Genomic DNA, 23209 nt, shown 5'->3' with positions numbered 1-23209 from the left:
CATCATTCCATGTGCCCTGTGCCAAACTAACCTGAACACAGGATTTAATGTCAATAGCAATCACACACGAAACTGCCGGCACTCAAACACTAGGGCAGCACTATAAATGGTTTATGTCACAATCTTTGTCAAGCAACGCACACACCCAGCACCCATCACAGTATCATACAATCTCACACACATTCAAACATACACACACTCCCTCAAGCACCAGCCATGGAACTGAAAAGCACTTCAGAAAAATAATGGAGCTGTGGCAGCCCTGAAGCATGTAAGTGTACATTGCTATGTGTGGGAGGTTTTTTTAAACTTATGAATGTGCATAACTGAGTATGTGTATGTGCGCGCATTTGTGTGAGAAAATGTGCAATTTTGTAGTTTTACAGCCGTGATGCAATAAATGGTTGTGGTCAACAAAAGCAGCTGACCTATTTGCAAGGACAGTTGTGCAAATGTGTGTTTGAGATGGACAGCGTGAGAAGGTGTGCGAGCTATGATTTGGATGTACACACATACAAAATATGTTTCACAATTATTTCTTAAGTTGTCCCATATGGATTTTACATCTAATAAACCTAATTTACAGTTTACAACCACGTGACTGTGGAATTGACTGATTGATTTTAAACAGCACACAAAAAAGTAATGTTAAGAACTGCAGTGGACTGAGCATACTCCTGCGACCGCAGAAGGTCGTGTAAGACGAACAAAGAATATAAAGAGCTTAGGAGTAAAGTAAAGAGGATTTTCTTTTATCTGTCATTATTCAGACACATCAGTTAGATAAATAGATGGATAGAGAGTAAGAGAGAGAGAGGGATGGTTGCTTTGCTTGCAGAGACTTGGCTGGTGATGAATAACCCCATCTGCTTGTCATTACTACTAGAGCTACTAGTGCTACACGCGCACACACACAGTAGAATCTGTCACAGATCCCTTCTAAACAGCCTCAGGGGATCCAGGGAGAGAGTGAAAGATAAAGAGGGGGAAGAGCGAGCAGAGATCCTGGGTGTGTCCTGGGCCGTAGATAAGCACAGAGAGGTTGTGCTATGGAAATGAAAATCAGGACAAAACACACTAGGAGGGTAAACACCTGTTCCTCCCACTCCTACGTTTCCAAGCAAAACTATCTATTTTTAGTGGGCCATTAGACCAGATCTTAAGGGTAATTGTGACATTAGCTGGCAGCCTGGTATCATAAAAAAGTGCATGATTAACATGCCAGTTTCCTTCTTACAAAATAATTGTGCATGTTTGGATCTATACCTTTGCTAAGAGACAACGGTGAGATTATTAGCGAGTTAGCGGTGGCCTCTAGGATCCCTGATAGCTTGTGCTGATCTACAACCTTTTGAAATGAAGCCGTTTCAGGAACTGATTGAGCTTGAAGTATTAGAGGTTGATTATGGAGGGACAGGACCAGAGATCAAACCAATCTAAGGGAGGTTCACAGTGGGTTCACACTCCTACATGTCCAAGCATTTTCAAGGAAGATACTGATATTAAGGCTGTTATTTATCTGTGTCAGTTAGGAAGTGACACTGAATTCAGATGAGGAGTCACCGAGACACACAAAGAAACTAATTTTCTCCGTGCTCTACCTCAGTGGTTTTACATAGACCTATATAGCTCATTAGAGTGTAATCTCTAATAGTAAGGTAGCCAATATTTTATTTGATATGGCTGCTTTAGGCAAGTGAAATGTAGTTAGAATAATGTTCGCTTAGGAAAGAAATTGCTTCACAATAGACGACTGAAAAATTCTCATCTAGACAGGTGAAAAATGCTGTAAAACATTTAATAAATGAAATTAATTTGGAGAAAAGTTTTCTTTTACAATGTGTTAGAGCATGAAGAGTTTTCGGCCTCTAGTAATAAAGAATTAAAGGAAATTCACTCCATATTTTGCAATCCCACGTAATTTTCTGGTGACCTGCCGATTGTTTTGGAGCTATTTTAGAGCTTGAGGTATTTTAAATCCCCAAAGCTGTTCTTGCTCCACTGTAGTCTTAAAACAAAAGCCCAGTTCAGTCGTATTCTAATCAATCCAGCCAGTGGACAGCTTGTAGCCATGATAATAGCCAACACCTGGAGGACATGCCAAGAGCTGAGACAGTGTTAGTTGTGTGTTATGTATTAAAAACAGAGACTGAAACATGCACAAAGTGAAATAAAAAACTGCCTAGTAGCATTGTATCCATACGGATGTGCTCAAACACACAGGTTATGCACTCTTTTTGAATTAAAGTTGCTGAACTGCAGATCAGAATGATGTAACCACCCAAGGAAGAGTCAATCAAAGTGGTTGCAGAACATCACAGCAATAACTGGCAGTTATTTTTAGTTGCCATTTTTCTGGCCTTGTGATGATGAATAACATGGCCTCACCGTTAACTTGCTGTGTGTGCGTGTGTGTGTGTGTGAAGTAGATGTGACGCAAGTATAGGAAAAGTGAAACAATTAAAGGAAAAAGCAGCAGAGAGCCATCCAATAGCTCCTCCAAGGACACCATAATTACAAACGCTGGCTTTTTTAATGTGACTCAAAACTTCAGCGCTCTGTCTGTGCTACTCATACACCTCCACACTCCCACACACACATGCATACACGCACACTCACACCTTACTGTTTTCTCTGGTCCCTTTGTGGTGAGTGTACAAACGGTTTTGAAATGTTTTATATGTGTAGAACAAGGCTACTTTGTCTTCCTGTGTCGTACTTTTCTGACACACACAAAGACAAAGATAAGGGGAGAAGCATCATTACCTGTGAGCGCAAGTAGGTATGATGACATCCATATGCAATACCTATCTATTCACATCTCTGCCTGATCTCCTACCAAATACTGATGTACAATATGCCGCAAACCCTACCTTAAAAAGAGCCAGTAGCTGATCCCATTGCATTAAAAACATAGTTTATAATTCTATAAAGTGATTTGCCGTTTCATTAAAAAGCCCAAACTTCAGCACAATTCTACAAGAGCAGCTCCAGTTCTCAAATAATTCACCAACACAGCAATGAAAGCATCAGTTTTCTAGACTTGTCACATCTATAGCTAATCTTTTATTCAGAATTTGGTTGTACAGGTGCCGGGCAGTAGGGCTTTCTCCAAACAGTCAACCTCTGTTCAAATGCGCATCCCACTGTATTTCGATACAACACGAAGTTCCCTTTTCTGATGTGTTGCAATACACTAGGTGACCAAACAAAGAATTCAAATAGAAAAGACTGTTCATATTTAGACACACATTCACATGCTTTGTAATGCAGACAGTCTGGCTTCTTCTCTGTCACTGTGGAGGGAAAAGGTTGAATGACAGGGGGAACAGGGTGAGCTACTCCTGACTGTTCAACAGGAACAAACAGACATAAAAAAGGCCATGAAAAGGACAACCATTTACATCACAGTCAACTCATTTGTTACCCATTTACTATTTGTGTGTGTTGTATTCTCTAACCTCCTACTGTGTCTCCCTGCGGGTCTGGCACACACACACACACACACACCCACCCACACACACAGACGTACTATTAAAATAAGTGTCCCTTTGACTGCAGTAGTGTTATGTAAATGAGTGACATCTCTCACACACCAAGCTCTTTCCTACTTTACAGCTTTGTCTTTAATAGCAACCCTTCACTAATATGAATTGGTAGGAAGTCTTAACCAACCACTGTTTCCATAACGATAGCCCGCCTCCTGCAAGACCACCCACACTCTCCTGTTATTACTGACATAATAAATTTCAGTGTCCATTAAGTTCCAGCTCTTTGGCCAAGTGAACTCAAAGGTTTTTGTTTTTCTAAAGTTTAGTTACATTCTAATTTCTATGTGTTTTGTTGTACTGCTATTGTGAACTCTGGAGGAGCATCGATTATATTGTTCTTATTGTGTAGCAGCCAAGGTGACCAATAGGTCAGTCATGCACAAACCTTCATTGTTTCTTTAAGGCATGTTGAAAAGGCAAATGATCTGCTGAGAGCAAAAATCTAATTGGGTGACATTAGAGATGGCATTTAAAAACTTCTCATAAAGGCTTTCCCTGACTCTATTCATCAGTTTGAAGTTTGCCTCTGTATCGCTGAAATCTTGAAGATTCTGGACTTCTGTTCACATTTGAGTGATGGTGCACATGATGCACTTTGCACAGCAGTGACTGAATGCAGATGAGGACAGTGCTCCGTTATCTTTAAGGTATTAATTAAGGTCTAAAAGTATTTTTTTTCTTACTCATATTGTATGTGCTTCAAATCGGTTCCATCGATCATTTATTAAAAGCAAATGCCACTTCTTTCACCGCACTGTGTATGGTTATATTTTGAGTCTAAAAGTAGGTAAGTGGAGAGGTAAGATTTCAAGAAATCAAGAGACTGTATGAAATATGAGAAACAGTGGTGGTGAATAAACCCAGACTTTGCTTAGCATGTCCAACCAATCAGGAATGCCAAAAATAGCTTGATCGTTATCCAAAACCACACACACGCTCATGCAAGTTGAAGAACTGGAGGCCCCAGCCATGGAAAACTCATCAAATTAGAGTCTGAGAGGGCCAAAAAAAACACGTCTGCAAGAAAAAAAAGAAACGGAAAGAAAATACAAGTCAAAATGGCATCCCCTCAAAGCTCAAAGCAGGTAGTATGAGTGTGTGATTGCTGTCAGGCTTGGTTTGCCTCAACAGAGGTGTTGGTAACTTGGAAACTTAAAACACACACACCACACTTAGATGGCCAGTGATCAAGCAACGCCTGCACTTTGTTCCTTTTTTGCATCATTCTATTCTTTGTCTCTTCTCTTTTCCATTTCTGTAGTCCACCCTTTCCTTCCTCATTTTATGTATTTTTGTTTCTCTCTCCTCCTCTTCCCCTTACGTATATTTCTTCCATTCCTGTTCCAAAATTATATGGAAAATTCTGATTAGTAGCTATTAAAAAAGCTATATATAATTTTGAGTAGATGCGGTTTAAGTCAAATCTTTCTTTAGCTTCACGGATGTAGAAATAACCTTTCCAGTCACATCTCCAGTCATTCATTTCATTCGTCACTCATTCTTGCTGGTTGAAAACCCGCCTCATCAAGAACTAATAAAGCGTTTCAGCCCCGTCTTTTCCCACCTGTATTTGCCCTAATATGCTCTTATCTCGCAGCTAAAAGCTTTTCTACTTCACTGCGTTGCTCTCATTTCCCTCCTGTGGCTCTGACTCACTACACTTCTCAGTACTCAATGCTGCTGATGTTTGTAATCTATGAATTTTACAATATTTTGTTATTGCTGTGAGTGTCAGTTCCGTGTAAAACACACACTCTGGACACGATTTCTTGTTTTTTCCCCAGAGCATTCTCCGAGATTGTGTAGTTCCTCTGATGAATAGAAAAGCTTTGATATTAGATCTTTCACACAATGTGACACTTTAATTTAAAGACAGCTGAGTTTCAGGTGAGATAAGGAAGCAGATATCATGTATTGACATATTGCGATTAAAATTATGTGTGTTTAGGCCATACCAGTGACCTGAATTACACACCTCAGTATATCTAAGTCATGCTTCTGTCTGTCTGTCTGCCTCTCCTCCTGCTGTGTGTCTGTGTCTTTCCTTTCTCTATTAGTGTCTGTGCCTTCAGGCTTCCATCTTTTATTGTTCTGGACAAATAAAGAGATCACACAGAAAAGAGGCCTACGAAAATCACTCCCTCACACATGGACACACGCACGAGCGCGTACACACACAATCAGATGGTTCTTCGGATGAAAGGGGCATTGTGGTAGCATAGCTACAAATCCCGGCAGCCCTCAGCACTCAACAGCTAACACACACTTACACACAACACCCCCCCCCCCCCCATACACACACACACACACACACACACACACACACACAATTCTTATTGGACAAAACGTTCCTTGTCTTAAAGCCTGACCCGTCTAAACACACAACACTCACACATACACATGCACACAGCTTCATAGAGGTAGATTACCCTCATTTACAAATGTATGGCTTTGTGACTGACCCGTTAGCAAAACTAGAGGGAGCAGTACCCAATGAATTATTCAGCCCCTCCTTAAGGGTTAAAACAGGCGGAAAATATGCTTGTTAAGATGTCAAGGACCAGGAAGGATACACTTTTGAAGAAGGGTTAAAAAAAAAGGGTAGAAATTTTCAAAAACTAAGAAATCTGTTTTAAAAAATGTTTTGTTTTTTATCAAAGATAGTTTTTTGGTTTTAAGATATACAACAGATGGACAAGGTTTCAAAATGAAAGCAACAAACGATGAGTATTTTGTCCTTCAAAAGTTAGAACAATATGCTACATGAATTATTCAGTGCTTCCATAAGAGTGAAAACAGGCGGAAAAATATCACTTGTGAAGTTTTTGAATTCAAGATAATAAAATATATAATTTACTAAAGGACAAAATGAATGACGAAAAGAACACGTAATGCCAACTCTCAAGGGTTATTAAAAAAACTAAACAACAACAACAACCAAAAATGGGGAAATTAAGACCAGAGAGCATTAAATTATTTAAAATGTTTCAACTTTATTATAAAAAGAGAGTATTTCTATGAAGATCTGAGAGTTGTGATGAGTACTATTTTTCTTAAATGTCAGAGAAGGAAAATACAGCCTGTGTGTCACCTCCAAGCAGACACATGAATGAAATGATGAAATGACACATCTCTTCCATAAAGACAAACGATCAAAAATCCTTCCGATGATTACATGACTCGGTGGCCTTGGAGACTAAGGTAAATCAATCAGAAAAATAAAAAAATAAATTCTCTACCAAAACCCCTTCCCTCCCCATCTCTCTCCCACTCCTCCCCTCCATCTGTCCTTCTCCTCCCTATTTTTGTCCCTTCTTTCCATCCATCTCTCTTCCCATCTAGCATCTCTTTTGTCTCCTAGCCAGCCTTCTCCTTTCTTAATGCTTTGATCTCTCTTTCTGTATCCATCCAGGCGTATATGAGTGAGTATGGCAGGCTTGCTCGGTGTGCCTCTATGTGCATGGCTGCTTTAGACTAACAACCCCCCCACTTAATATACTTCTGTCTCACACACACACACACACATTCAAAAGGCCGTAGAACTTTTTGAAAGTCACACCAGATGTTCCGAGCTCCATATTCATGCAACAACATCCTCTTCTTATTGTTTTGCTTCCATGTTTCCTTTATCTCATCTTCTCGTTTCCCCTTCCCCCTTTCTCACTCATCTAGCCTTTTATTCATTTGTTTTCTTTTATAGAGCCCCCTCTAACCCCTCTCCTAATCTTGCAGTTTTCCTTTCCCATCCTTGTATTCATCGTTATTGCTTTTAAAAGCCTCCTCTTCACTCCATTTTCTTCATTTTTGTTCCATTTGTGTTTTTGTTATCATTGTATCTCTGGCATGCTCCATTCTTACCCCTCTCTTGCTCCCTCATCTTCAATTTGTTTGGTTGTTTGTAAACCATCTTCTCATCCTTCCCTTTATTCTGCCTCTCTTCCCCTTCCCTATCCATCTCCTCTTCAGTTCCTCTCCTCTTCCGCCCCATCCCTTTTCTATCAATGCAGCCCTATAGTCTAACTCTACAGTCCATTCACTTTTCGCTCAATCAGCTGAAAATGTAAAAAGGAACAGCAGCTTTTTACTAGTGAAAGCATACCCATTCACAATCATTTCATTATATTCTGGATCTGACAGATGTGCAAAAAGAAAAAAAAAGGTTTTTATTAATATCGTCATCCTTCCTTTTCCACTCCTCTTCATGTCTCGTCCTTCATGCTAGTCTATCATTATTTTCTTGATTCTTTCGTCTCTCTTGACTTAATTGATTGAACAGGCTTTAGACTGCGTAGATGCATCCTTCACATCATTCCCAAACCTTGCTTGAATATCATGGCATGTTTTTTTTTATTAACCATCTGCATCTCCATTTCCTCGCTTTTCTCATTTCCTCTCATTTTTTGCATCATTTCTCGCCCCCACCCCACCACCCTTTCCCCCGTATTCCCATTACATCCTCCACCTCCTCTCTCTCTGCCTGTCATTCTTTCTCTGAGGTCTATTGATTCTCTGCTGGGGCCTTTTCCCCCGTCTTTCAGCTGTCAGAAGGAGATGGGATCTTCTGATGTCCCCAGCCATGATAAACAAATTGTGTGTCTCCTGCAAACCTCTTTGGAATACAGAGCACACACCCACAAATAGGTGAAATCAAAACAGATGGGACACAGAGAGTGATGATCAGAAAAGATGGAAAACGGGAGGCGGTACTGATTTGCACACCTATTCTTTTTTCTTTCTTTTCTTTTCTTTTTTTTTTTGCATCTCTTGGGGTTTTGAGTGGAGACTAAGCTTTATTGTGGCGCATGTCTTTATTTATCTCTCTGGATATTCTCTGCATTAGCCCCTTTCATTTCCACAACAATCGTTTTTGCAGTTTTCTTTCGTGGATCCATCTTTTTGTTTCATATATACATTTATCTGTACTGCAGCAATCATTCCCAGTGTTTTATCCCAATTATTTCACGAGTAACAATATCTTACACGGTCCCTGAATTTCTTTAATTTTCTGCATTGTAAATCAGTTCAAAAAATGAACACTAGTGTTCCAGAGTTGTGTCCTTCCCAATACTATATCCATCCCTTTTCAGTCCACAAATGCTTCCAATCTCTATTATCCCTCTCACTTTTCTTTCTCCACCTTTTTATACCTCCATCCTACCACATTTGCTGCTTAGTTTATCCACACACCCAGCATCTCTCACCATCAGCCTCTATGCATGTGTCTGTCCCACCTTCTCCCACACCCTCCTTCTCCCCATTCATCCAAGTATTGATTTAGCTGTCCATGATACGCCATAGTGATTGACAGCTACTAATTGGCTTAATCCCACCCCCAGGGGTTTGTGGCTCTTTAGCTGATCTGGATACAGCTGTCCTATTGTCCAACATCTGACACCGTGACCCCGATGAACCAGTGAGGGGGGATAAGAAGGAATATTTTCATTGGAATAACATATTCTTGGATCATTCTCAAATCAAATGAAAGAGTATTGTTGTAGTGCCTTGGTACTATCTGACTCAGTGATTTAAAAAGATTCAGTGTGTAGTAATTGGGAGACATTACCTGTATTCCACAGTGTGCACAGACAGGAAGACAGAATAAACAGACCTCTGTGCACTAACAGCAGGCTTTTGCCAAGTGGTTTGACAGATGAATTCCTGGCTCAAAGGTGAACACTTCTTTCACTGCAATACATGTGCATCAGCAAGCATGTGCCCAGTCGGGAGTGTCCTTGAGCGAGACGCTGAGTCTCTTAGGTTGAAATGGAAAAGCGAGGGAGAGGGAGGGAGATGGTCACCCCAACAGACGAAAAAAGCAGCCCTATAAGCAGCCCCAGATTAGCTTTGCACTATTGAGGAGGCAAGGGGCAGAACATAAGGTCTTAGTGGATATCACTAAGCCTTTAAAGACCACCCTTCAGCCTTGGATGTACTCCCCCCATCGTATTTATCCAGTGACTGACGCACACTGTTTACATTCAAATTAGCCCATGGAGACCTTACAGGCTGAAAACTTTGCCTCAAAGGCAGGTCATGATCTGTTCACCTAGAAGTCATTAGTGAGTTTAGATCTTTGAAGCCGTTTTTATTCATAATGATAATGTGTGAAGATGGATTTATTTTCAAAGATGCATGTGCATCATTAAACTCGTAAAGGCCTCGAGATAGCCACAATCTTCATTAATATTTAATAGCCAGTTATTCTCTCATGTCAGTTGCTCAGTGTCGGTTGCGCTTAACATGGAATAAAATTAGAAATTAGAAACATTTCTAATTTCTAGAACAAGTTCTAGAACAATAAGCCTGAGTATATTTTGCAGTATAGTTTGCTTCCTGATCGATTTGGCCTTAAGGCTTCATTTGAACATGACATCAATCAGTCATACCATATTAGTAGAGTCTAGTTGCTTGGCTTGAACATATATACCATCTATACCTGTATTTTTCAAATGATGACTTAATTTGGAATCGACTCTAAAAAGATGAACGAGTAGACAGAAACTGAGGGTGGAGGTAAGCAGTAGAAATTGATCAGCAGTGTTGCGGACCATTACATCTACCATGCATGTGTAATGACCCTTATTACCACTCTGATTCATATATCCCACCCATTACCCACAAACCACTTGACTCGGTGACAGACTGGAAGACACAAGGGTCATTGTGCCAAAACATCCTCCCATGCTAAAAGATCCCCTCTTTTCTCTGCCTCTATTCTCAGTATAGTAACCCCCACCCCTTTTTTTGTTTTTCATTCCCACATGGTTGGTGAAGCCAAGTCCCCTCCCTTATTTCTTCAGGTTAACACAGAGAGACCTTTGTTGTTCTGAACTGAACAACAGCTCAGAACAACATACCTCAATAAGCCTACACTGTTGGTTCTCAAAGTTCCCTCAAGGCAAAGACACCCATACGTATCCCAGCAATCTGGACGACTCCTCAAGAGCAGTCCCTTTTGCTAAATTTCTCCCAAACAGATGTTTGTTGGTGTAGCTGATCTTTTTGAAATTTATACTGACAGTCAAACATTCCCAGAGAGGCAAAGAGATAAAGTAAGACATTCATTTGCATAGAACATAACAAAATCACTGTATAAATTCTGTGGAAACAACTTAAGCAATTCATTCTTATTCATTCTACATTATATTTGAAATTCCATTGTATCCTTGAGGGCTGTAAAACCCCTTTATGAAACTCAAAAAGTGTCCTTAAGTACCTGAACCTGCTAAAGTAAATTGTTTTGAATGAAGGTGTTAAAGTTACTCCACCTGAAATATGAAAAAAAAAGCGAGCCAAAATGGAAATCCTAATAAATAAGAAGGTTATTTTTCACTTCAAAATTTCACAGCAAGATGTTTCCTTTGATATACTTCTTTTCATCTTGAGAATGAAACCAGATGACATTCAGCTCTTTTTGCGCTAAACAGAGCTTAAAGATTGGTGCATCGTCTGGTTGAGTAAAATAGAAACATGCTCAGTGAATAAAACATCGGTAGTATTTCCTTATATACAAAGGTCAAAACATCTGTTTATACATTGAGTGATCTGTACCGCTGTATGCCTGCCCTCCAGCACAAGCACAGACACACACACACTCGCAAATATACTGTTATTACAGTATATTTGCAGGGACTTTTATGCAGACTACATCCACTTTGACTCCTAATCCACACAGTATCCTTCACCACTCAACCTAATGCTACATTACTTCAACAATCTCAGAAGACTTTGTTCAAAGCTTCAACCTTGTCTGGAATTTTTTAAGTCTTTCTGTGCTTTTGGAGTCATCTGGTTCCTGTAAAGATAAGAGTAAAGTGAGATGCTTGCTTAGACTTACACCCACACTGAGCCTCGCATATGATGTTTGAGCACTGAGTGACCTTGCACCTTCAGATGACATGGGCTCATGCAGACAGACTGCCTGAAATGACTTTTATTTGTTGCTGATGGTGATACTCAGGTGCAAGGGCATGGGCACACGAACGTGCAGAGGGTGTGTGACCTTGTGTGGTCAGCTTTAGCAATAATATCTGAAAAAAACTCACATGGACACATTGGACTAACGCTCACACATACATGGTGACCTTGTTGGTTCAACGTGGCCACTAGAATCTAAACAATGTTGATGACATTTGCTTTCACGATATCACAATAAAAATAAACATGGCTGTGACAAATGTGATGTCATTCCACATAAACACTGAAAATGCAATAGTTGATAATGGCCCCGAGGAACTGCTACTTCACTGGATTTAAAAATAACCTCAACTGGGTGTAGTGGTAATGACGACCACTGCCATTTTGCAAGATCATTTAAAAATACAAGGAATATTAAACATCTAATAACAAATGTTAAATATTTAGAGGTGTAAATATTGGGTTAAATGTAAAAATCTCCAACCTGTACAAACAATCTGTGATAGTGCGTTATTCTACAGTGACACATTAATCCTACTTTATTGTCAGCACTGCTTTGGCTTATGTTAAAGTTAAGAGAAATTAAACATTCACTTAAATTCTCTTCATGTTTAAAGAACCCTTGTTTTCATTATCCTCCTATGCAGTACTTTTCACACGGGGATTAGTGGAAGTGTGAAGAAAAAGTGTAAGTGACTGAATAGAAGAGGATCTGCCTCATATCAGTCCTTGTACCTTTCCCTATATATAGCTATGGCCTTCTATAGCGCAATAACAATTAGTCAGTCCTAGAAGTGGCAATACATTTTGCTCACCGCTTCTCTTTTCACTGAAAAGGTCAATGCAGTCACAGCACAACTAAACAGAAAGTATAAGAGAGAGCTAACGAAAGTCAGAGGATGAGGAATGTAAACTATTTAGATGAGGGGAGACAGGTAAAAGAAGAGAGGAATAAAAATGAAAACTTACAAGGAGAGATGACAGGAAAAAAAAAATGATGTTGCTCTATAAAACTGACCCATGGTCAGGGATTAAGGCATGGAGTGGGGAGGGAATATACTGAAGTCAAACCAGTCGAATGGAAAAAAGTGAAATTAATAGTGTCCAATGAAGAAGCTGCAGTCATATTCAATCATATTACACTATTATACTTGTCACGGTCAATGAAGCATGGCTAGGGAAAGGGAGAGGAAAAAGGAGAGAAAGTATAGCAAAGGGGTGGAGGACATTAAGAAAGAACGGGAGGGACAGAAAAAAATGAGTAAAAATGCAAAGAAGGAATGCAGGGTTTTAGCCAAAAGTAATGACACAGAGAAAGAACGGCAAATAAAACAAAATAATGAAACAGAAGCAAAACAGAAAGTGACAGAGGGAGGAAAATGAAGAGAGGTTATTATGCTAAAGAGGTCAAGCTTGCAGTAATGCTGTCTTGTAGAAAAGAAAACTGGGTTTTTCTCTATAGGCTTAGTACAACAATATGTGTCAGCATCACATGTACACTGTTATCTCGTTTTTTCCCCCCATGTCTTTTTATGTGCGTGTCAGTGAGCCATCATCTGGCGTGACACCATCAAACCAAAGCTGGTAAAATGTAGATTTTACCTAGTTAATCTAATCTCGTGGATTCTTCTGTGGCACCGGTGTGAGTGGATGTGCACAGAAAACAGACACACCTTCGCCTCTCAGATCGCAGTATCTCTGCAAGGATTCCGAAGAAATTCAGGGTTCTGCGAGATTGGCTCATTTAGTGAACTCACAAATTATGCAGCTAGGAAAAAAGCATCATTCATGCATTCTAATATGGTGCATAATTTAGCAATCATGTTAAATTACAGAGAAAGCTGCTATATGTTGTATATAAGGGAGAAAAAACTCTATGTAATACATTTCTCCAGGCCGGGTTTATTTTTGGAAATTTTTCAGTGAGTAACACTTGTGTTCATTTGAAGCACAGTGGGAATAAATGCAGGTGGGGGTGAGGGGGCTGAGGTATACTGAAGGGGACAGGAGGAGAATGAAATGTGGAGGACAGGAGAAGGGAGATAAGTAAAGAGGGAAAGGAAGGGGAGGAAGATGAGGACTGAGGAAAGAAGGAAGGAGAGGACAAGAGAGGATGAGACAGAACTGGATGAGAAGCTGTAGATAAGTCCCAGTGTGATCAAAGCATTACTTTGACATCAAATGCAGGCCTTGCCAGCATACTGACTGGTTAATGCTAGAAACACTTTGAAATATTAGAATATGTGTGGCTAAGAAGCTTCTCCTCATATTTGTCCACTTCATAGGGATTTACATATTGAGATTAATGCGTTATAAAGTGATAAACATTTTAACTACCTATGGTCAGATCTAATTGTCTTGCAGCTGTCCAACCATTAACAGTTACATGCATTCTGATTGTCTCCATCTAATGACTTTAATGTGTCTTAAAGACAGGTAAATCGTGGTTTAAAATTCCATTACTGAACACCCACATCATTCACATCACAATACAAGAAAAACAATTCCGTCATAAATAGCCCCATATGCCAGCAGACAGGACAAAGAGCCAATTTGTTGCATGAAAAACTGGTTTCCATTACCGTGTTTGTTTAAACTGTTTTAAAATAATTCAACCTTGAAAGCAATTTTACTGATAAATAAGCCAAATATGAAGGCATACAATGTGACATAAATAAAAAGATAAGAAATAAGTGAACGTATGCAACAGGATTATTACGCTACTTATGTTCACAGAGCCTGTTTAATGTGCAAATAGGTGCCAGAGCCCTTCCTCTCTCGATGACATAAGACTGCAAACTTAACTACTTTTTTGTGTATTCCGCCTTCGAGCTACATCTTCGGAAAGCTCATTATGCCGCATATGAATTGTGTCATCCAGTTTCAGTTCTCACGTTCATATTTTCTTAAACAGTAGAAAAACAACAGAAATACATGCAGGGAGGGACAAATGATGAATGTTCTTGGCCAGATGGAGGTCACAGTAACATGGTTTTTAGACTGTGGAGCTACTGAAATGCCACATTTTAGTTAAACTATTTATCAGTCTGATCTGCATGTCTCTTCAACACTCCCTCTAATGCAGAGTCCTCTATCTAACCCTGCTTATAATCAGATAAGCTATATGCAGCATTTGCTTTTCTGGCCGGCCACTGACACTTTGTGTGTTTGTGTGTACATTCAGCTTCTGGTTTCGACACCACTTGCTGTGTCTTTGTCAGCACGTGTCCTGCAAAATAAATCATTTTCCACAATTTAAACCTGATTTGAACTGATTTGTCAGCCACTAATGTGCACAAAAGAATGCACATATCCTCACATATATAAAGTATGATGCAAACAGGATGCAAACAGAAAAGCATGGACACACACACTGTACCTTGAAACCATAGCTAACTGTCCATAAAGTTCACCTTTATAAATGTGTTCCATCAGCAAAATTAACTTGCTACAATTAACATAACCGTGTTAATTATGGTAATCAACAGCACACCCACTGCAGGTACATGCTCAAACCTGTGCGCGCATGTGCGTGTTTGACAAGTTTAGTGGAGATAAATGATAGAGGGAGTGAGAAAATGATGGTACGGACAAAGAAAGAAAGATGGGGAATGAGACTGATAGCTTGAGTTTGACAGGTGATTTAAAATAAAATAAAGTATAAAAGTCAATTAACTGTTTAAGTTATTTGTTAAACAAAAATACCTAAAAGTAATTAGAAGACACTGCTTTAGGCTATGGAAGTTTTTTCCATGACTTGTTGCATGTAGTATCACAACATATTAATTGATGACAAGTGTAGTAACTTATAAAACATAATCAATTTGAGGGGAAAAAGGTGGACAAGCCCACTATGAATGACTTTATGACAATACTTAATGGTTATCTTGCTGAGGATATTCTTAGACATAGATTTAATGCGTTGTCTTATATTAACATAAACATAAAGCCTAAAGTCTTCAATATCAAACATGCTTTTCAACAACTATCACAATGTGGTAACAACCCAAAAGGTCCTCTGCTTTCCAAAATGTCCTCATGCCAATGCTCTAAAACTCAAGCTGGTGCTCACTATGATAGCTGGACAAGTACAGACACACACACACACACACAGAGTTAATTATTATCCTGAATAATGAGAAGCAAATGACTCATTAAATCTCTCCTTGACCCGCACGCAGAAACTAGCCACTGTTCCTCACATTCTTTCTTTCTCACTGACTCTACAGTACCTCATACAAAACTTGTCAAACCAGACGCCTTTTCAGCTGTGAATTATTAATTGGCATTAAAGAAAGAGCCCAAATTTCTCTTTGACCCCAATCCCGAGTACTTTTGTACCAGAGCGACCGCAAAATGTAAAGAAAATCTCCTGAAATTCATAATTGAGATGAACTTTGTTCTCGACCTTCATCCCTTATTTCCTTTCCCTCTCGCTCCCTCACTCTTTTTCAGTGTCTCTGCCTGTGACATGCTGTCTGCCAAAGCAGAAATATAGTTACATTTGACTGTTTAAAAAAATAACAAACGTGGTTTTCTTTTTCCTTAATATGATTGGTGTCCACGAGACAGCAGAGCACCTGACTGGACCCAAGGACTGTCACAGAAAACAAATTACACTTATTTTTCAGGCCCACTCTGTCACACTTGTGCATACACCTACATCTATACAATATATCTAAAGCATATATATATATATATATATATATATATATACACACAAAACCATTTTTAAAAGAATCAAATTTGCAATCAATTAGATTTCACGAATGAATATTCTGGATGAAAAGTTCAGGTGCCTATACACGTGCCCATACAAGGTATTCTGATCAATATAAATCGCTGTCTCGAATAATCAATTTCCATTGCAATACAATCAATATCAGTGTCAACCCTGTATTCTGATCATCAATGGTAAAATCGATGAAATCACTCATTAATCCTGAATTAACATTGATCCAGACTCCACTGTTTTTGCAATTAAGCTGCAGCCTCATCGCCTAGCAGTAAATCCACGCAGCATTTTCTGCCACTGCTCAGCTCTTTTATGCAGGAGTGAGAAGGTCGACCATGCCGAGGATCACTATTCAGCTAACAAAGCTTTAATACTGGAAACCAACACAGCTGCAGCTGCAGCATGTGGTTTTAGGTGCGCAGGATGCGAGGGCAATTAAAAGTGAACACCTAATTGATGCTGTAGTCTCTCTGTGACTGCCACATGTTTTTGTTTATTTGCTCCAACTGGTGTCCTTGTTGCTTTGTGGTATTACTTGTGGTGCAGTTTCCCATCTCTGAGTACTTGCATGCATCCCATCCAGCTTTAGTCTGCGCTGCCTAAATTACTTCAATGTGACTTTGCTTATCAAATAATGAGAGCATGGGACACATTCATGAATCACGCTGCTTGTTAGTTTGTTTCGGTCAACAAAATTGAAAACATTTTCCAATTTAGTGATTTTTCACTTGATATTTAAGTTATTGGTTTTCTTTTCCTTTTTAGGGATACAGAGAACGGAATCAAAACACAGTATGCGCTACGTTGAAGGAAGGGAAACGGGCCAAAAAGTAGAGAGTAGTCAGACTAAAGTGCATGAACTGGAACGGGTGCACTGTAATTTAAAGTCGCTGGCATGTAGACCAATTGAGGAATAATTGAAACCACATGAGCTCAAGAAAGAAAAAAAAACATACAAACGCCATGCTTAAGGCCAAAGAAACTAAACCCAGTATGTTATGCTGCACGGGAACTATGTCAACACTACTAAGCCACCTGTGTTGTCTCACTCTTCCCCACGTGCACCAATACCCAGGAAATCATCAAATGCAGACAAATTAACTTGCTTTTTTTTTTCCTCGCACCCCCCCACCCCCAGAGAACAAGTATGGGGGATTAGAGGTCAAAGACACTAATTACTGACTCTGCCATTTAGTCCGGTTGAGATGAAAGATTAGAGTTATAATCCCATTCCACTGCCATAGGAAATTATATATCAGCCTAACATCTATCTGGCCTCACATTCTGCTGTTTTAAATAGATGAAGATTGATCTAAGGGAAAGAGAGAAAAAAAAGCTGACGTTTAACCAGTTGTGTGTGCTGACTCTGCTTTCTATTGAGCCCATGGAGCAAGAGGCTGGAAGAAAACAAAATTTAAAAAAAAAGTCCAGAAGCAGAAGGCAGAACTCAATTCTCCACCAATGTTCCCCCGCCCCGTTCTCACTGGGAGGTAACGTGAATGTGAAGGTAAGAGAAACCAGTCACAGTGGACAGGCTTATCCAGACAGACAAGATTTGTGCGTGTGTGCGCGTGCGAGTCTGTCTGTTAGGGGCGTTCATATTGAATCCTGTATCCCTGGGGAGCCTAACTACCTCTCCATCTCTCTGACTGGCCCCCTGAGAGAGACAGACAGAGCAGGAGAAAGGAGAGAGATTGGAAAAAGAATTAGAAATAAAGAGCAGAAAGAAGGAAAAGGAGCAGTGGAGCCAATACTGCAGCAAAGCCCAATAGCTCCCTCTGTCGTCACCTAGAAATGGTCCAGTAGCTCTTCCATTCATTTTCCCCTTTACTGTCTTCTTTTTGAGTCCTGTTTCTTTATCTGCAGGATCACAACTTTATTCTATCTTTTAAGCCTCCCTTTCATTATTTAAAAAAACCACTTTACGATCACATAACTTACGAGGATGAGCAGTTGGTGCCTAATTAAAAATAAATATAATGATTACAGTGTAATAAATTAATCCCTCTATTTTGTTTTCTCCCTAGGGTGCTACATCAGCACTGCTTGCAGGCAGATGCCTTTAAACTCAATCCAGAAAGCAAGGTTGTTTTCTTTTCGTTCTCTTTTTAAGATTCTGTCTTACTCATTTCATGAATGTGGAAAGATCAACATAATTAGTCCCATCAAATCTTTAAAAATCACTCAAAGCTGATCAAAATTAATACTTATAAGTGAAAAGCAAATTTTATATTGTCTGATTTTTCTGCATTTGCCATTAATTTAAAGAACATTTTCAAATGCTGCTTCTTTTTCCTTCTTTTGTGAAACTCTGAAGAACGTAAAATATATCAACAGGAATTATTGCTACACACTTGAAGTCTATAGAGTCTATAGATACATAATAGGTAAACATAGTGTCTAATGTGCATAGTGTCTAAGATAAGTCATGAGAAAGTTCCCACAGATTGAATTCTGAGTTGGAGAGTTTGAACTTAACCTAAATATCTTCTGGCCTTCTCATGTCCTATCACACATTCCAGAAGAAATGCTAAAGCTCGTTAAGCTTAATTCTATCTTTACTAACTATAACTAGCACAGCTATGATGCACAGTATTTCCAGTGCCAGGTTCTGAAACCACTTCAGTAAAAACCAACAAATCTGACGACATTTCTGTGTCAGTTTCTGTGCAATTTCTTGGCTGAACATCAGGGAAAAAATCTGATACCTCTCCCACCCCGCTTTCATCTGTCATCCAAGCCAGGTTTCTGTATGCTGCTCACCCTAAATAGCACAAAGATGTACTGGTACAAGGGAATTATGTGTGTCTGCCCTGCTTTTAAGGTATACAATCACTTCTGCAGACATAAAACCACATTTTTGCAGGAACTGTTCATTCCTGCTAAGTGAAGGCAGGCAGTTTCTACTCGCAGGTCTCATTTCAGCTCATACGGCAGTGACTCTCAAAAAGGAATCAGACTGACTACTCTACTGATAGACGTCACGCTGCCCTCCTCTCTTGTCCACCACCTCCTCCTTTTCTTCACATCCTGATAGGAGTCATGCTCTTTTCTGCTCAGCTGCTGCTGCTCCGACGGTCTGCCCCGTTGTTTCTCTCTGCCCTGCACCTCATCTCCTCTGCAGACCACATCCCCTCATTTCCTTTCCTGCACCTCTTTTTTTGCCTCTTGATCTTTTCCTCTCTTTTACTCTGCCCACACTGTATTATTGTTTGAGTGAAATATTGGGAGCTTGAAGAATTAATTGGTGAATTAAGAAAACATCCAAAAGAACAAGTTGAGTGATACTGTTGTGCTACTTACAAAAACCCTTTGTGGAGCCAGAGAGCGACAGCTGTGATGTTGAGCTCTGTCATTAAGTGAACATAAGAAGCAGCAATTCAAAACTACAAAATTAGGGACCTTCTTTGTGCGTAATGTGTCTTTTAAGTGGCCAGTGAGCCACAGTGTCTCAGAACTAAATATAAAAAGAGGGGAATTCTGCTGTTCTTCGCTGCAGTGACTGGTCTGTAGGCTAATTGGCAAAGATTAAATAAACAGGGAAACGCTCTCTGAAAAGTAACCACATAATAAGGAAGTGTGGGGGGGACCACAACAGCACAGTTACAACACTTGTAAGAAGGGAATTAAAAAATGAAAAAAAAAAAGCCTGTCGAAAATATAACACAATAAGTTCCAAACCCTTTCCCCCCTTATTTACTAAACTGCAGTTAGAGCATCTAATGGATCCATTTCTCTGCATCTTTCCTGCTCCATTGTAGACTGCAGACTTTTTTCAAGGCAACACAAGAAAACATCTCTGCAAACCAGCCAAGCCTGGCTGCTAGGAACCCCCTGTCGAATAAATACAACAGCAGCAAATGATTTTCTCAATGGCTCCCACAAGACTGAAGCGCACAGACAGAGTCGGAGAGATTGCAGTGTAGAGAAATGAAGAGAGAGGAAGAGGAGGGCGAGAGAATGGTGAGTTGGAGGGGGTTGAAATGCAAAGGGGAGAGCAAAGGTACGGGAGAGAGGGGAGACATTTTATACAGCAACAGTGTGGGAGACAGAAGGGGGAGAGGGAGAGAGAGATTATTGCCTGCTTGAGAGCAGCAATCTTGAGTTGTGCCATGAATACCAAAGATACAGCCCTGGAGTTAACGCCCCCCCCCCCCCCCCCCAACACACACCTCTCTCGCTCTCTTTGCTCCCCCATTGAAAACGCAGCGGAATTGCAGATGCCCAAAACTACACACCGATATCTCTTTTACTCTCTGCTGAAAGCGGCTGAGCAGTAGCCCAGTTCCAAATCCATCTGTAATTATTCATATCAGACCAGCATGCGCACAGACCCAACCAGTACCGACAAATCTACTCTACTGAGCAGATTTCACTGGATGTCTATGCAACAATTTACAAAATGATCTAATGTGGCCCTACAGGAATGCTAAGCCAAACGCACGGACCTAATTGAGTGCAGAACGAGCCTGAATGAGCCTATGGGCAAGTGATCTGTATGCATTTTTTATGCAGTTTCACCAGCGCTGGCGCACACCAAAAGGGCAAGAACGCCGCTCTGCTTCAAGTATTCAAACGGACTGAATACTAAGCTGCGTGGAGTCTTCAGGGATTCACATTTCAAAAATCACAAAATCAATTAGCTCCCAAATCAGTAATGACCCCGCAAAAACCAGAAAACGAGAAAGAATGAAAGAAGGGGAAATGGCGAAAAAGGGGAAAATATTGGGGATTGAGAATTTTAAATATGCTGTTTTGATTTTACAGGAGGAGGATAAGTTGGGGAAAACGCTTTCTGGAAGAAACAGGAAGAAATATGTTAAATAAATGCAGATTAACTGTAACACTAACAAATATTTCTTTCCTGGAGTGGGCTAAAGGGACGCAGTGAATTTATCTGTTTACCGAATTATGTGATCGCAACCCCCCCTCACACATCCAGACTCTGTTGATGGTGATCCAAGGAAAAGTTCTGCGTCGCAGTTACGCGGAGCCGCCGGGAGACACGGAGACAGCGAAAGGGAGCTTACTCCTAGATTAGCTACTATAGGCTACGTGGGCAGACTCACAAATACGCAAACGCAGTTGGATGCACTCGCAGACCAAATAAGTAAAAATATGCAGAAACACTGCAAGAGAAACTTTAGTGAATCCACGCTCTGTTATGCGAAAACCACACAAATCCAACCGTCATCCAGTGGCCCGGAGGAACGAATAAAGTCTGCACTGTTACTGGCAGCAGCACAACAAATAAAACCAAGTGCAATGCGCAAAGGATCTTTGGGTTTTGTGAGATTTTCCATAGTTAATCAAACACGATCAAGTCCGATATAATCTCCGAGTTATCTTCCTATAATGTATAAGAAGTGTTTGTGCGACAGTTTGGTTTAGTCAAGAGTCTAACCAGAATCTCCCCAGCATCCCGGGAACCTAAACCTTTAACTTCAATGGCTCTCGTGTGTTTTGCGCTCAGGAAAGCCTCTGCAGAAGAGATGCGCGGATAGTGAGAAGAGAGACATACGATGGAAGTGTGTTGATGTAACTACGGCAAAATCCCAGTCCTTAAACTCCAGTGGTCTTACCTTGGAAGTGAGACTCCGTGCGCAGCTCGTTCACCCAAGTGTCCTCAATACATACAAGCCAGTAGAGATCGGCCACTTGACTTAAGTAGTATTGCTTCTTTTACCAGATGTCCAACACATCCACTGATTAAAAGCCCAGTTTTTCTATGTTTACGTGCGCTTGGAGATTAGAGGGTAGAAATTCAAGCTGAGCCAAGTGGGTTTCCCGCTGGAGCTCAGTGGCAAAAAATAAAAAAAAACAAACCAGTCAAGCGAATTTAAAGATAAACTGAAAAGAGAGGACAAAAATGAAAGAGCAGTCATGCGTCTTGATGAGGTCCGAGACTGAAGTGATGGAGAGGAGTGGAGGGGATGGTGAGGAGGTGGGTGTTGGAAGAGAAAAAGAGAGGAAATCACCGTAGCATCCCTCCCTCCTTCGGGTAACAAATCCGGTACCGTCAGCGCCGTTTATCCGTCCTCCCTCCTGGAGCATCGGAAGCGATGTGAGGGAAACTGAACGGCGCGCAGCAGCAGCAGCGAGAGAAGAGAGAGAGAGAGGGAGGGAGAGAGAGAGAGAGAGGTGTCGCTGCCGTTGGAGGGCGTAGGAAACTGGTAATCCTCTCTCTCCTCTTACTTTCTCCTGTATCGGTAGTGATTTTGTTATTCGTCGGAATTAAATAAGTGGCACCTCAAATGACAAACTCAAGTGGGGCAAACCTCTCAATACACATTAACATTTTTAGATTTTATTACAGTAGAAATATAATTTGTTTAGTTATTTTTGACCGTGGTTGCAAAAAGCATTTGCGCTGAGAAGGATACGTTGTTTAATGAGGTTTAGGCCACATTATAGCTTTATCTGTATTGTAACACTTTACACCCTTCCCACATCAAAATCCACCCTGAGAGGTTACAGCAGAAGAAGCCCTGCAGGAGGGTAACTGAATGCAACAGTTGCTATTTCCTCATTGGCTAAGAGGAGCTTCCAACCGCTACCAGCAGAGATTTAGAATTGCACAGAGAGCCAATGAAAGGAGAGGACGGCAGGCCTGCTATACACAGAGAGTGTCGCCTACAAAAGTCCAGTGTAAACGATGTAATTGGCCATGAAAAAAAAGCTGAAAAAACCCACACCTGGAAAACTAAATTATGAATGGTTTGAAGGAGTATTTCGTAAAGCAACGCTCGACTTGTAAACATCTGCTATTATGGATCACTTAGTCTCAGCTAAAAATAGATAGTGTGTGCATCAATTACACTAACCCAATGATTGTTACTTTTGATATTAATGTTTTGATATTTTCAAACATTCAAAGTCTGCTTAAATGAAGCGATTTCACACAAGATAGACACACACAAGAACCTATAAAACAATAATTTAAAGCCTTTAAACCAATACATTTCCAATAGTTTTATCTTTCTCAGAAGATTCATTTTACTTGAAT

At 40.2% G+C, this 23209-nt stretch overlaps 1 protein-coding gene across 2 annotated transcripts in view; it reads right to left on the bottom strand.

Moving 5' to 3' along the window:
* The window catches only part of cdh11 (cadherin 11, type 2, OB-cadherin (osteoblast)), an 88905-nt gene extending 66626 nt beyond the window's left edge, over nucleotides 1-22279 (bottom strand). For both annotated transcript variants that reach the window (XM_040053274.1, XM_040053275.1), the window contains exon 1: nucleotides 21786-22279. The gene's annotated coding sequence lies outside the window, so the exon portion shown is untranslated. The remainder of the gene's footprint in view (nucleotides 1-21785) is intronic.
* Nucleotides 22280-23209: the final 930 nt, after the last annotated feature.

Source organism: Simochromis diagramma, unplaced genomic scaffold, assembly GCF_900408965.1.
Source record: "Simochromis diagramma unplaced genomic scaffold, fSimDia1.1 OVJJ01000596.1, whole genome shotgun sequence".
In the NCBI taxonomy this organism is placed as follows: domain Eukaryota; kingdom Metazoa; phylum Chordata; class Actinopteri; order Cichliformes; family Cichlidae; genus Simochromis; species Simochromis diagramma.
Note: the sequence above shows the minus strand (reverse complement) of the source record. Positions and strands in the feature narration are given on the sequence as shown.